The sequence below is a fragment of the Sinocyclocheilus grahami genome, unplaced genomic scaffold, assembly GCF_001515645.1.
Source record: "Sinocyclocheilus grahami isolate Dianchi unplaced genomic scaffold, SAMN03320097.WGS_v1.1 scaffold1172.1, whole genome shotgun sequence".
NCBI classification, from domain to species: Eukaryota; Metazoa; Chordata; class Actinopteri; order Cypriniformes; family Cyprinidae; genus Sinocyclocheilus; species Sinocyclocheilus grahami.
The window spans coordinates 146,098-153,754 of NW_015506351.1; the positions used below are offsets into that span (position 1 = coordinate 146,098).

The window sequence follows — 7,657 nt, forward strand, 5'->3', positions numbered from 1 at the left end:
AGACAAAGAAAGAGAGCGTGACTGCAAATTGCGCAAAGAAGGGGAAATCGGGGGAAAGAGAGAGCATGTTCTGAAGCAAACAACTGTGTTTGCAGTACATTTAGAACAATGCTCTTATGGGACGCCGAGTCGTTAGCAAACGGAGTTGCCTTTTATTAGTTGAATGATATAAAACATGACAAAACAGCTACTCGGAGAGGATCTGCGATTCATACACTCCCTCTGGGATTTCTATATAGGCCATGAGCTCTCCTCTCTCCCATTTAGAGGAGAGAGAAAGAGAACGAGAGAGAGATCCAAGAACAAACGGAGTGCAAATGAACAAGAGGACAGATCCAAAAAAAAAAACATGGGACAGAAAGTGAAGAGAGATGATGAGAGACTGCACACTGTAAAAATTTACTAACAATGTTTTAGGCATATTTTTTGTTATATAATTTATATAATGTTAATTTACCAACCTAAATAATTGTAAATATACCGATAAACTGATACCCCCATAAATTATGCATTATAAATTTGATCAAAACTGGTCTTTCGATTTCAAATAAATGCTGTTCTTGTGAACTTTCTATTCATCAAAAAATTAAAAAAAAATCATATGTACTACAGTTTCTACAGATATGTGAAGCAGCACAACTGTTTCGACACCGATAATAATCCAAAAATCTTAAGCAGCAAATCAGCATATTATACTGATTTCTGAAGATCATGTGACACTGAAGACTGGAGTAATGATGCTGGAAATACAGCTTTGATCATAGAAATACATTACATTTTACATTATATTCACATAGATAGCAGTTATTTGAAATTGTAATAATATTTCACTGATTTTATTAAAAAATGCATTCATGTTGAGCAGATGAGACTTCTTTCAAAAACATGAAATAATCCTACCGACTTCAAACATTTGAAATGTATGTGCGTGTCATTTGGTGAGGATGAATGATTTTGTCTCAGTGCATTAGTAATATCGATACAGAAGGGGTTTTATGTGAGTGGGAGGAGTTTTCTCGTCGCTCACCAGATCGTAACCCATGGAGATCAGACATGCGCGGAAATCATCGGGGTCCATCATGCCGTTTCTCTTCTGCAAGTTAAAAACAATAGTGAGTCCCCTTGCATACGGTCAGATGTGAATGTGGATGTGCATCTCACTGACCCTGTCGAAGTGGTTGAAGGAGGCTCTGAACTCGTTGAGCTGCTCCTGGCTGATGCCCTTGGCGTCGCGGGTCAGGATCTGGTTCTCCACCTCGTTGATGGTGCGAGCGATGGTGGTGAGCAGCTGCTCCCAGCCCACACGGACGTGCTGGAGGAGGGAATGACGGATGATGCCAGAAACAGAGCCATCGTCAATTGTTGCTGGCTCTTGAACATTCATCATTCCTCTCATAATGCTTACTGTTCCGTGTGTAATGTGGATTTTTTATGCAAGCTCTGTTTAATGGTTTTAATTTTGGGTAAGGCATCATACAAAAAAACTTTATATTATTATTAGACTAAATATTATTATGAACACATCACTAAAATATATAGGAGAGACCAGGTTAATCATTAACGAATTATAAAAAATAAAATAAAAAGTAAATTATTTTAACAGCTTGTTTGCTGTTTCCAGATTTGTTTTGTGATTCATTATAGTTCTGCTATTTAAATTTTGCTAAAATGTATTTTTAAAAATGAACAGAACATTTAAAACATTAAATACATGTATGTTTTGACTTTTTTATTTTTACCTTAGTTTTTATATTTTATATAAAATATAGGGTCAGTGTGTTTTAAATGAACTCTAAAAGTGCTATTATCAGGGTTACTATAGTTAACTAAAATTAAAACCATAAAAAAATTTAATGAAATAAAGTCTAAAACAACGTTAGATTAGTAAACATTTCTCATTTTAATTCCGTTTTTTTAACTTGTTCATTTGCATCAGATTTCTTCACTTATATGTGATCCTGGAGCACAAAACCAGTCTTAAAGGGTTAGTTCACCCAAAAATGAAAATTAGCCCACAAATTACTCACCCTCAAGTAGGGATGTAACGATTAACCGCGAGCCGGTTGAAAATCGATTCAAATATGTGACGATTCAAATCGGTTGAGATGCTAAACAAATCGTGATTCATTTAGGTGTAGGAGTTTATATGAATGCATGTCTGAGGGGAACTTACTGTCTTTAGAAAAGTTTAGAGGGTATTTTTTCTTTTCATCTTGCCTCTGTACAATGCATATTAAAGTTCATAAGTGGAAACGCGTTAAGCGCCACCTGCTGGCAGAGAGTGAATCTGCGTCTCGTTCAGCTCGTCTGCTGTTTCTGTTTCATGCAGATATTTTTATGTATAGTTTCATAAAACTGAAGTCAAACCATTCTGTTTTTGCTTCAAATTTCAAAATTATACAATCTAATTTAGATTAAAAAGTGCTCATGTTGCATGTATGCAGCATCTTTGTTTGGATCATGATTAAAATGCAGTGGTTGCCTCTAAGTTTAAATGGAAAAAGCACAGACAAAGCCTTAGTTTGTTTATATGAAGAGATTTATTTTATTTGTGTTACTTATGTATTTGATTTGGGGCTTGTTTTAAAATTTCAATGTAGTTTTGTTATTTACATTTACTATATATTTAAATTTTGTCATTTAGCAAATGCTTTTGTCCAAAGCGACTTACAAATGAGGACAATAGAAGCAATCAAAACCAACAAAAGAGCAATAATATGCAAGTGCTATATTAGTATATTATTATAGTGTTACATTTCAATTTCACAAAGAAATGTGCAGAATTTTGTCCAAGCAATAATAAAAGGACACATTTAATTTATAATTTGTCTTAAATCTCATTTTGTTAAAAAAATAAAAAATCGTGAATCGAATCGTGAGTTGAGTGAATCGTTACATCCCTTCCCTCAAGGCATCCTAGGTCTATAAGACTTTCTTCTTTCAGACGAATTCAGTCGGAGTTATATTAAAAATGGTCTTTGATCTTTTAAGCTGTTTCATGCCACTCAGCAGGTGTTGCAGTGCTTCAGTCCAAAAGAAGTTAAATAAAATGCGCCCATCCATAAAAATAAAAAAAAGTGTCTCACACGGCTCCAGGGGTGAACAAAGGCCTTCTGTAGCGAATCGATGCGTTTTTGTAAGAAAAATATCCATATTCAAAACGTAATAATGCGCCGGTGAGTCTCATGAAAACCAACGTTTGTTAACAGGATCAAAAGGAAGCAAAGTTTCTTTACTTTAGCAAAGAAAAACCAGTCTCCTCTTGGCTTATATTGAAATCCTCTGACATTCTTCTTTACAAATCCTCGTTTTGTACTTCTAATTCATGACCGTTGTTTTGTTTTGATCTCTCCGCTGAGCTTCCGCGTTCGTCACTTCTGAGCGGCGCATGCGCAACGCTGACCTCATACGTCATCCGCCTGAAACTGCTTCAGTGTAGGACTGTTGGCGCAAGCTACATTAAAGTGATTATTAAGTTTTGAATATGGATATTTTTCTTACAAAAATGCATCGATTCGCTACAGAAGGCCTTTGTTCACCCCCCGGGGCCGTGTGAGACACTTTTTTTTTTTTATGGCTGGTCGCTTTTTATTTCACTTCTTTTGGACTGAAGCATGCAACACCCGCTGAGTGTCATATACAAAGTCATATACACCTTGGATGCATTGAGGGTGAGTAATTTGTGGGCTAATTTTCATTTTTGGGGGAACTAACCCTTTAAGTAGCACAGGTATATTTGTAGCAATAGCCAAAAAAACATTGTATGGGTCAAAATTATCCATTTTTCCTTTATGCCAAAAAGCATTAGGATATTAAGTAAAGATCATGTTCCATGAAGATATTTAGTCAATTTCCTACCATAAATATATCAAAACTTTTGATTAGTAATATGCATTGCTAAGAACTTAATTTGGACAACTTCAAAAGGCGATTTTCTCAGTATTTAGATTTTTTTTGCATCCTCAGATTGCAGATTTTTAAATAGTTGTATCTCTGCCAAATATTGTCCTATCCTAACAAACCATACATCAATGGAAAGCTTATTTATTCAGCTTATTATGAATAAATCTCAATTTTGAAAAATGGACCCTTATGACTGGTTTTGTGGTCCAGGGTCACATATGAGCTGTCTGAATGAATCGGTTCATTAAAGCAAATTTGACTTAGACTTAGAAAGAAAGTGTTTGATTACTGCTTTTAGTAACTTCCCAACACTGATACACTCGCAACTTCATTAAATCTTGTTGTTTACTCCCAACACCTCATGGTTTCATCATGTTGAATAAGCTCACCTCCATCTTGGTCTGAATCCAGGGTCCGATGATGTTGGCCTGAGCGGCGAAGGAGCGCCGCAGCCTCTCATTGGCCTGTTGCCTGGCAACCTCCTCCTGCAGCATCTGGTCTCTGAGGGGAACCAGCTGCTTCACCTGCAGGGGGCGACAGATCAGAAACACACATCTGAGTCTCTTCATGCAACCAGAAGTGAAGTAAATGACTAGCCATGAGCTTTGTGTGTCTGTACTCACTGCCTCCCATTTGTTGGTGATGTCCTGTGGGCTGAGGACCGTGTAGGGATTGACTCCGACCAGCTTGATGCCGTAGGTCTGGGCGATCTTGGTGATCTCGTTCTGGATGCCCATAATGGCGATGCGCTCCTTATCGGCTTCTGGCAGGGTGGCCTTGTACTGATCGTGAGCTGTGATCAGACTCTGAAAGAGAAATGGAGATTAAAGGTGTAGTTAATGGTGTCCTATTATGCTTTTTTACTTTTTCAACAGCAGTTAGTGTGTAGTGTTGCTGTTTGAGCATAAAAAAGTTCTGCAAAGCTCAAAGACCACTCTACACTGAGATATTCTCTTTAACAGAAAACACTTTACCAGAACTGCAGTGCACTTCTTCACAATATCACTCTTTTAAATAATTCCCGCCCACAAAAAAACCCTCAAAAACGCAGGCGAAGCCAGCACTGCATTTCCCACAAGCATCGTAAGCTTAAGTACATCATAGACCCATTGAAACCAATGGCGCTACGATCGGGAAATACAGCCCTGATTGAGCTGCACTAGAGACCATAGACTATAATGGCAAAATGAGTTAAAATTTACAGCTGAGCAGATGAAACTCATGTTATGGTAAGGGGCGTGTCACTAAGCGGTTCTCCAATCACGACGCACTGGGCCAGCTAACCAATCAGAGCGCATTTTGTGTTTCGGAAGGAGGGGTTTCATTGAAACAGGAACTGAACAGGGTGTTTGAGACAGACTGGGAAGAGCGGTCCTGCAATTCAATCTTTGAGGGAGTTTGATTGACAGGCAATCTAACCAATCATAATCTACCATTTTATCCGACAAACAAACCAAAGAGGAGAGTAGATTAACATCCGTAGAATTGAACTTGAAAAAAAGCGTGTATTAAGGTCTTTCCACAGTTGAGGTTAGATACCTTCTGATGTTCACTCATGTTTATATCATGCTATAACTAGCAAAGAGGAAGAGATTATCAGTTCACGTGCCGCTTGAACTGAGGTGCTACAGAGATCTGTCACGACACATTAAAGAGCCATAAATCGGTATTTATTGTTTGAATTTCAAATTTGAAAGCGGAGTCTTTTTGTTTCACACCAAAAGTAACCTGTTTTGTCTGTCAATGTGTTGTCAGTTTTCTCTTTGCTCCGTGATGTATTTTTCACTGCATTAGAACATGATGTGTGGCGTGAGAGTGCCATGACTTGTCAGACATAGCGACAGTAACTCAGTTATGTAAAATGTGAACAATAATGCATTTTTGTAACAGTCAAGCATGAAAACCTATTCTAGTACACCCCAAAAACCAAATCAATACTTCATAAAAGGGCATAGGACCCCTTTAAAGGGGTCACTGAATGCATTTTTAAAATTATTTTAAAAAATGTTTCCTGAGGCGCATTTATAATCATACTTTTTTTTCTCTATCAAAAACAGTCACAATTTAAGTATTACGGAAGAGGATTAGGGCCAAGCAATAATAAAAAAAATAAAACCATCTCAAGATTAAAGTCGTTAAATTTCGAGAAAAAATTTGTTACATTTCAAGAAAAAAGTTGAGATAAAATGTTGAGATTAAACTCATTAAATAACTAGAAAAAAGTCATAAAATTTCGAGAAAAAACTTGATTTCCAATTTTCCGATGTGATATTTGATGAGAAAAGGAAGAAAAGCGAGTTTGGCAAAAGATGGACTCGAACACAGTCGCTACTCCCCAGTGCATTACTCTCCAACCCACCACACTGCAGACGCTGAATAACGCCGTCCAACAAGTTGAAATGAACATGATACGGGTGTGTTTATTCTCTATTTTTTCTCAAAATGTAACAACTTTTTTCTCGTTATTTAATGAGTTTATTCTCAACATTTTATCTCGACTTTTTTCTCGCAATTTAACAACTTTTTTCTCATAATTTAATGAGTTTATTCTCAACATTTTATTTCAACTTTTTTTCTCGAAACATAACGACTTTATTCTCGAAATTTAACGACTTTAATCTCGAGATGATTTTATTTTTTTATTATTGCGTGGCCCTAATCCTCTTCCGTAAAGTATAAATAGCCATTTTCTACCCCGATTTTAGCCTCTGATTTGAATGATCCACTAAAGGGGGGCGTGTCTGCTGTGAGACTTAATGAAAATGCCCACTTTTATGATTGGCTAACATCTGTGCATATGAAATGAGCATTACATGTGGAACTCTCTTGAAAACTTTTACTGTATTTTTACTTAAACAGCCTCCAAGCTGAACTAATGGTGAAAAGTATTGATTATATCGTTATATATTTAGAACTGCTTCCATCGCATCAAAGGTTGTAGCCAAACACTGTCATGTTTACTGGGCATGCGATGATCACAGTAGCTATGTTTCCATCTAAAGTAATTTATATGCAAAATTGGAATATAATTTTTGTATATAATAAATTACTTGCTCCTCAGAGCGCGCAGACAGAATGCAATAAACACGGTCATGTTATCTTGCTTTTAGAGGCAGATGACTGCTGTTTGTGAACGCAGTCATGAAAGATAGCTATACCGAACCACTTTGATGACAGACTTTGGCTTCAAAATGACCAAAACAACATTTCCCATCACTCAAAGTCACATGACTTTTTTGATGCGCATCGAGGAATTTATTTCTTATATGTACTTCCATTATATTTTATGCGCATGTTTTCTTAGCGAAAAAATAATTATTCGACTAAAAAAAAAAAAAGTCAAGCATGAAAACCTATTCTAGTACACCCCAAAAACCAAATCAATACTTCATAAAAGGGCATAGGACCCCTTTAAAGGGGTCACTGAATGCATTTTTAAAATTATTTTAAAAAATGTTTCCTGAGGCGCATTTATAATCATACTTTTTTTTCTCTATCAAAAACAGTCACAATTTAAGTATTAAGGAAGAGGATTAGGGCCAAGCAATAATAAAAAAAATAAAACCATCTCAAGATTAAAGTCGTTAAATTTCGAGAAAAAATTTGTTACATTTCAAGAAAAAAGTTGAGATAAAATGTTGAGATTAAACTCATTAAATAACTAGAAAAAAGTCATAAAATTTCGAGAAAAAACTTGATTTCCAATTTTCCGATGTGATATTTGATGAGAAAAGGAAGAAAAGCGAGTTTGGCA

At 36.2% G+C, this 7,657-nt stretch overlaps 1 pseudogene; it reads right to left on the minus strand.

Annotated features, from left to right (window-relative positions):
• The window catches only part of LOC107567598 (alpha-actinin-3-like), a 35,568-nt pseudogene that overhangs the window by 3,835 nt on the left and 24,076 nt on the right, over positions 1 to 7,657 (minus strand).